The sequence below is a fragment of the Vanessa cardui genome, chromosome 3 (assembly GCF_905220365.1).
Source record: "Vanessa cardui chromosome 3, ilVanCard2.1, whole genome shotgun sequence".
NCBI classification, from domain to species: Eukaryota; Metazoa; Arthropoda; class Insecta; order Lepidoptera; family Nymphalidae; genus Vanessa; species Vanessa cardui.
This window is the reverse complement of record NC_061125.1, coordinates 8,411,867-8,419,387: the sequence shown is the minus strand read 5'-3', so window position 1 is coordinate 8,419,387 and position 7,521 is coordinate 8,411,867.

Here is a 7,521-nt window from a genome sequence, read left to right as displayed (position 1 = left end):
TATTTTCGTAATATGAACTATGTATGTATCTGACATAGATAGAAAGGTGGCGGTTCTTGTAACAAATAACTTGAAAGTTTCTATAACAATGTCCCGGACTAGTCCGTTTTTATTTCATAATTACCATAAACGTAATTTCAGCAATTAAGTGTTTTTCTATTAAATGCAATAATAAAATTATGTGAAAATAATATTAAAAAAAAACTCCTTTACATCTGATTTGCCTGTTTTTATAGCTAGAACATTACATAAAAATAGATGTTGCATATAAATTAATATTTATCTCCTTGATCCTAAATAACATTCATTACCAAAACTAAATTATTGACATATCTTTTAACATTTATAAATCATTTATGATATATAATTTTAACTCTCGAACAAACCACAAAAAAGCAATAAAAATGTTTTATTACGAAACCTACAATAATAATTAGAATATTTATATTTAAAATACAATCTTCATATTTTCTTGACTGGAGTACATGTAGGTGTCGTAAATTCTTGTTTTTTTAATATAATTAATTTTTTACAAAAAAAAAAAAAAAATACAGACGAATTGATAACCTCCTCCTTTTGGAAGTCGGTTGAAAAAGACACATACCAAAGACAGCATCATCCTAAAAAGAGTTATCTGTCTTTACCCTAATTAAATTATTATGTGTTTATGTTTATAATATATCTAATAAGTCTTGAAATAAAATATCTTAATTATAACAGATTATCAAGATAACTGTCAAATTTATGTTTAAATGTAATACGTTTTGTAATAACCGGTTTTATTTAGCGTTTTACAATTGATGTCGAGCCAATCTCAACTATATGGATCGATTAATGTATTTATTTACAAGCAAGTATGCGAAAGAATATAAAAATAAAAAGAAAATATATAAAGAAGTCCACTTTGTTCATAAAAAGGCTTTGACATAGCATGATTTTTTTTCTTTTAAGTGAGTAATTGCTGGTGGCCCTTTTGGCCTTTACAGCGTCAAAGTATGAAGTAACAGACTTCTCCTCGAGAGAATTAACTTGAGCTCCAAATGATGACTCATTATGTGTCGTGGAAAATTACCACTCTGCTGCTAATTCTGTCCAAGCCCTAGTAAAAGTGGACGTATATAAAGGGCAAATAAAATACAATAAGTAAATGAAAGACATGATGTCTGAGTAAAATGTATAATGTTTAATACGTGTGTATTGAAGAATTAAGATATTAAGTATTAAATAAAAAAAACAAAACAACTTTACAACATATTGTCAACACAAGGTTTCAAATTATCGTCTCTTGATTTTCTGTTTTTAATTTTTTTTTAGTAATTATACCTACTTAAGTTGATAAGTCTTTTTTTGTTTTAATAATAAATTTGACCGTCAACTATAATGACATTGTTATCTTTAAAGAATGGAACAGACCGCTGCACCGGGGACTTGCCAGAAAATATTATTAAAAAAATCATAATTAAAGTCAAAATATTATTAACTCAGTTCAGGTAGGATTTTGAGAGTACTTTTGAATTGTCGTTTAAAACGATTAAATAAAAGCTTCCTCCGGTTCGGAATTATACTGAGAAAATCCGGCACGAAACCCAAATAATTAATTAAGTATTTTCCAATATTTAAGTTACCTACAGAGATAATAAAATTCACTTGAAATGTTATTTTTCTCATTAGTCAATCAGGGAATGTTTACTCTACGCTTTTTAATATGCCTTGAATAATGTTTTATCGAGAGAGAATAGACTATAGTTGATCAATCTTTTTTTTATTACATTTAAATTAATTTAAGATAATAGCAGCGCTGCAATTAGCAAACACTTTGTCATTGCTGTTGCTATTCTCATAGATTGTATTGAATTTAATTTTATTATAGAAGCAATACATCTTGCCCAGGGAGGGATGAATTCACTTTATTTAGATGGATGGAAGAAGATGTTTGTCAACGTTTCAATCGAAATAATCTATTTTATCGTGGTAGTAGCTATGGTAACGATATTGTAAATTATACCTAATAGCTGTGAAGCACTGTATGTGTGCCAACATTGTAAAAAACATACAGAGTGGTGAGTTGAACTTGGTGGTAAATCTTTGTGCAAGCCCGTCACAGTCAGAGTGAGAAAAGGTTCGTCACTTTAAGATCTATTTTCGTGTGCTCAGTATGAGCGATAATCTGCTTTACCGATTGAGAAAGACATTTTGTGTCGCAATGATGACTGTACATCAGATATTCTTCCGTTAAATTGAAATACTTATTAAATATCCTAAGCATTTTTTTTTTACTGAATGATAAGTCTTTATGGCGGTTCATATTATGTGTGTATAAAACGAACATTACCAATGTAGAATTACTATCCTAATCTTGTGTGAACCCGAATTTACCAGCCAAAGATCATATATGAAAATTCCACTGGAGCTTTGAATGTAATGAACAAAATGTATAATGAGCAAATTGATAATATGAGCGCATACTTAGAGCGTTGTGGCTTTATATTAGGTACGATATATACAATCGATTGATCGACGATTAAGTATATTCGATTTCTAAAATTTCAGCTATCTTTATGCGATCTTAACTGATTTTTGGATTAAAATTAATTTATTATTAAGCATAGATATATGAAGGAAATGAACGAAATATATTTTATTGTACACAAAATTAGTAAAATAAATAAATCAACAATATACCTATATTAATTTCTTGTAAAAAAGTGTTTATACGCTTTAATATTTTCAGTGTCAATATAGAAAACCTGTTTTATGCATGTTAACAATCATGTGGATGCTGTGAAAATTACTGATGTATTTTTACAAATCTTACCAATGCGATCATATTCAGTACAACTGGCGAATGCGACACAAAACAACAACACAAATACTTTCATTCTAAATCTATTCTCAAATTAAGATTCAAACAAAATGTGATACAAATGGCCTGTGGTTAACTTATATAGTTTTTGATAACATTAATGAGTGGTTAGAAAAACCTCTATTTAATATACATACATACATTTTATTATTACTCAATAAATTAAACGTATTTGATCACATTATAATTATTTACATTTAGTAATTAAATATGCGTTAATAGGTACAACCCAAAATTGAAAATATAGCTGGTTTACAAGTCATGACCTCGTGGATACATTGAGAGACATTCCATAAGAGCTGGCATTTCCCCATCGAATCGCAATAATGATTTCCTGATCAATGAGAAACGAGCCCCTGTCACCAGTGAAGGTCAATATGTCGGGGTGTTATATCTTTAAGTTTTCGCACTATCACTTAACGGTCCAAGAAGTGTAAAGGGCGCGAAAATTACGAATATTTGCGACGTCTTTTAGTATTTCCGCTACTGTTCCGGGCCGTGATATTTCCTGATAGACTGCAATAACTGAATAGGGTCGTGTGTTAAAGCCTGTAAAGGTTGAATCGAGGGGAATCACAGGGAATTTTCATCAGGTATTGTGGTTTGTCGCGTTCTTTCAAACCATATCTTCCATCAACTTAGTATTCTTAACTTTGTTATCGATTAAGTTGATATAATAGAACTCTTTGTTCAAATTTATTCTGTGTCTGTATAAACAACAAGTGATATTATTTATATCCACCTATCTGTTAGCATTTCAAAATCAGATTCGGGATAAATATCTTTTATAATACCCCTGGTAAATAATATATTATCGTAATTTGAACCTATAAATAAGACAGGTAACTTATTTTCCTTTGAAAAAAAAAATGATTGTATGTTGGAATTAAGCTTCATTAAACTGACAAAATCAATTAAAACCAAATTCCTCACTTGTCAGTTGCGCAATTATTAAGATTCTTATTGAAAATTATCTTTTGCGCTATGTATTAGCTTCTGATAATTTAATTGTAAACTTTAGAAACAAGGCACTAGGGGCTATTTTTGATAACTCGAGAAGTATTCCGCTATTCGTAAATTGCTGCACCGTGAAAAAGGACATCTTAGCTTCCTGTATGAAGTAGTCTTGACGAAAAGTTCTTTAACCCATATCGGCTAAATAATACGTGCCTTATGTACATAAAATAAAATAGAATGAAAATGTTACAAAAGTTCATAGCTATATGTTTTATTTATAGACTTCAATTCGTTATATTCCTTACGAATAAACCAGTAGCCGAAAATAGTCAAATCGTATTTGCATTCAAAATTAAACGGACGAACTTACCAAATTTTCGTTTAAGCTGTTTCTAATAAGGTTTGTATATACGATGTTTATATTTCATATAAGTAAATTGCATTATAAAATACAAACCTTCATTTAAGTTCAATGAAATGTATATCATCAACTTCTTATTAATTGAAACTGTTTCAGTATTTTTACAAATCACAATCATAAAATAAGACGACTGAAACATATTCTTTAAGATTGTTTTTTTATGTTAGGTATAAATTGTTATGATAATTATTTTAACGCCTGCTGATTATAAATAGTACAATCACTTTGTTGTATATGCTAAACACTATTATTATTTGTCAGGCGCATATTTATAGCCGTTTCTACAATCTTATATTATTAGTATATTGGTATTATGAAAATAAATAAAGGAAGTCCAAGGGATATAATATATTTGTTTTCAAAATCGATGTAAGGATTGATTAATATTTTTTGCAATCCGATTTTCTGTGGCCGTTATTGACCACTTACTATCAGACAGCCCATATGACGACTCCTCCGAATATTTAAAATTAAAATGTAGCTTTTATTCCTACACTGATCGAATGCGGTTCACACAGGTTTCCTCGCGTTGTTTTACACAAAGGCGGATTGCAATACATTGTAATCAAATGTTGGGCGTCCGAGGTAGAGATAGGAACCAGTCATGCTATTGAATACCATTGAGATAAGGAGACATTGATCAAAGTCAATAAATTGTCACTTAATTATTTTTCAATTTACATTTTCACATATGCACTTGACTCATTCACCGAACCACCCATCCACCGGTCTTACAGTCAACCCGTGGTTCTCTCTAGATCATAGAAAGACAAAGTACAAAAAATAATTCCTTTATTTTACTAATTTCTGTAATATCAAGCCATATAATAAATATTATAACATTTCTTGAACACATTTTATAGTTTTTAGAAGACACAAGGCCAATTAAAACACAAACAATTTAAAAACCAAGATATTATATAATTCACTAATCTAAGTCAATAATTCATAATAATTATGTGTGTATATTAATAATAAACATATACAAAATACTACATTCACGGAAGCTTTTCACTAAACAATTTCTTATTTAATTAAACAAAAGGCTATATCTTTTACTGGTTGACAGACTTTGTCTATAATAACAGAATGTATAATGTAAGATTTTATCTTAAAAATGTAGTGTATATTTTGGTAATAAATAATTTAAAAAATGTCTTTAATGTATTTAAATTAAGTCAATAAGCATTTTATCGTATTGAAAAGGTTAAGGAGGTTTTTCGTTAATCACTCCATGTATAGCTTAATATATTTTGACTTTAATATATTCTACTATACTACTACTATACTATAATGTATTCGTAATATATTTTGGGTAACAACAACAACAGCCTGTAAATTCCCACTGCTGGCCTAAAGGCCTCCTCTCCTTTTTGAGAAGAAGGTTTGGAACATATTCCACTGTTCCAATGCGGGTTGGTGAAATACACATGTGGCAGAATTTCTATGAAATTTGTCACATGCAGGTTTCCTCACATTGTTTTCCTTCACCGCTGGGCACGAGATGAATTATTAAGACAAATTAAGCACATGAATCAGCGGTGCTTGCCTGGGTTTGAAACCGCAATCATCGGTTAAGATGCACGCGTTCTAACCACTGGGCCATCTCGACTCTTTATTTTGGTTAATATGAAATAATTTTTTTTGTCAAAATCCTTTTCAGGAGAGGAAGGAGATTGATATATTTCAATTATTAACGGAAGTTCAAATGCAAAATATAAATTTTAATTTTAATAATATACATTTTATAAAATAAACAATTATTTAAATTGCAAATTTAGTTGTGACATTTAAAAAAATGTCGAAGTGCATTCATATTCTGAATGTCACTAGCATGCAATAATGATACGGTACTTTGGGTGTAGAAAAATAAAGTATGAAATTTGATACAAATTAAAAAAAATGTAGATATATAATTTGAGTTAATTAAAGTGCATTATTATTTTATTAAAATTAAAATTAAAAATAGTAATTTTTAGTCTGTATATCACGTAACTGAAAACAAGAGCTGCCCTGATATCGCATCACATGCACAAAAATTTATATTTTAAAATCGTCTAACACTTTGATTTTAAATTACACAGCAAAGATGTTAATTTATTATTATTTATTTTCCCAAAAAACACCAAATATTTATAACTATAAACATTGATTGTATGGCGTATAATTGTTAGTTAAAAAACGACAGTTGCTTTTTATCATTATGACGTCACGAAAATTACTCATAGCGTTTTTGCGGGAATAAAAAAGGTTTAAAATATAATTTAATTTAAAAAAAAAGTGTTTATTTAGCAAACTTATATATATTTTAATGTGGCTAGACTCACTTTTCAATAATATTTTAAAGAGTGTTAATATGTGTTTTTATTCAATCTCATGCGTGTTTATTTATTAAAAATATCCATATCCTCCTGAAAGAGAAGAGGAGGATCCAGCGCAACTAGGACATTTAGAGACTATAATTAGATACGTTAGTTTTGAACTTTTATATTTTATATTTATACATATCATGTCTCAAATAAGACTACCCTTAAAATATATCAAATTTCATTGCTCTTTCGTTATATACCAATTATTATTTGTAACACATTTTATCAAGCGCTTTCATTGCATTACAAATGATTAGATAGAGTTAAACATGAATAATTATAAGAATGTTTTTATTTTTCCCTAAACATTTAGCCATTTTAACCTCGTAGTATAATTTAAAGAATATACATATTGTTAAATTTAAAGGCGGATATTTAAACTATATATAAGATACAAATCTTTAAGTTACAACATATTGAAATGTTGTAACATAAAATGACAATTAAAGAATTAGTTTCTGTTTCCGTTTTAAACACTGCGATCGTCCAAAAAAATAATGGAAACAGTATTTTTTTTAATATACACGGTGAAGATCAAAAACAATAGAGCTTACATATTATGTTATTTTAATTACAATTAATTTAATTACAAGCAATATAATTAATCAACCGATATTCTAAAATTTAACGATACCGATTTTTTAATTCGGGAATTCGTAGATACAATATAAAATAACATCTATATATGTATGTTGTACCATAAATCATTATTTATTGATGTGAGCTATTCTATAAGAAAATAATTAAAAATAAAGAGATTTTTGATACTACACGTCCGACAAAATAACATATCCAAGATATATAGATATTCAATATTTAACGTTCGGTGTAATATTCATACGATCTATTATTTTTTTCTTCAAATATATGTCATTGCTGGTAAATGCCTCCAACTCTTATCCTTGCTTATT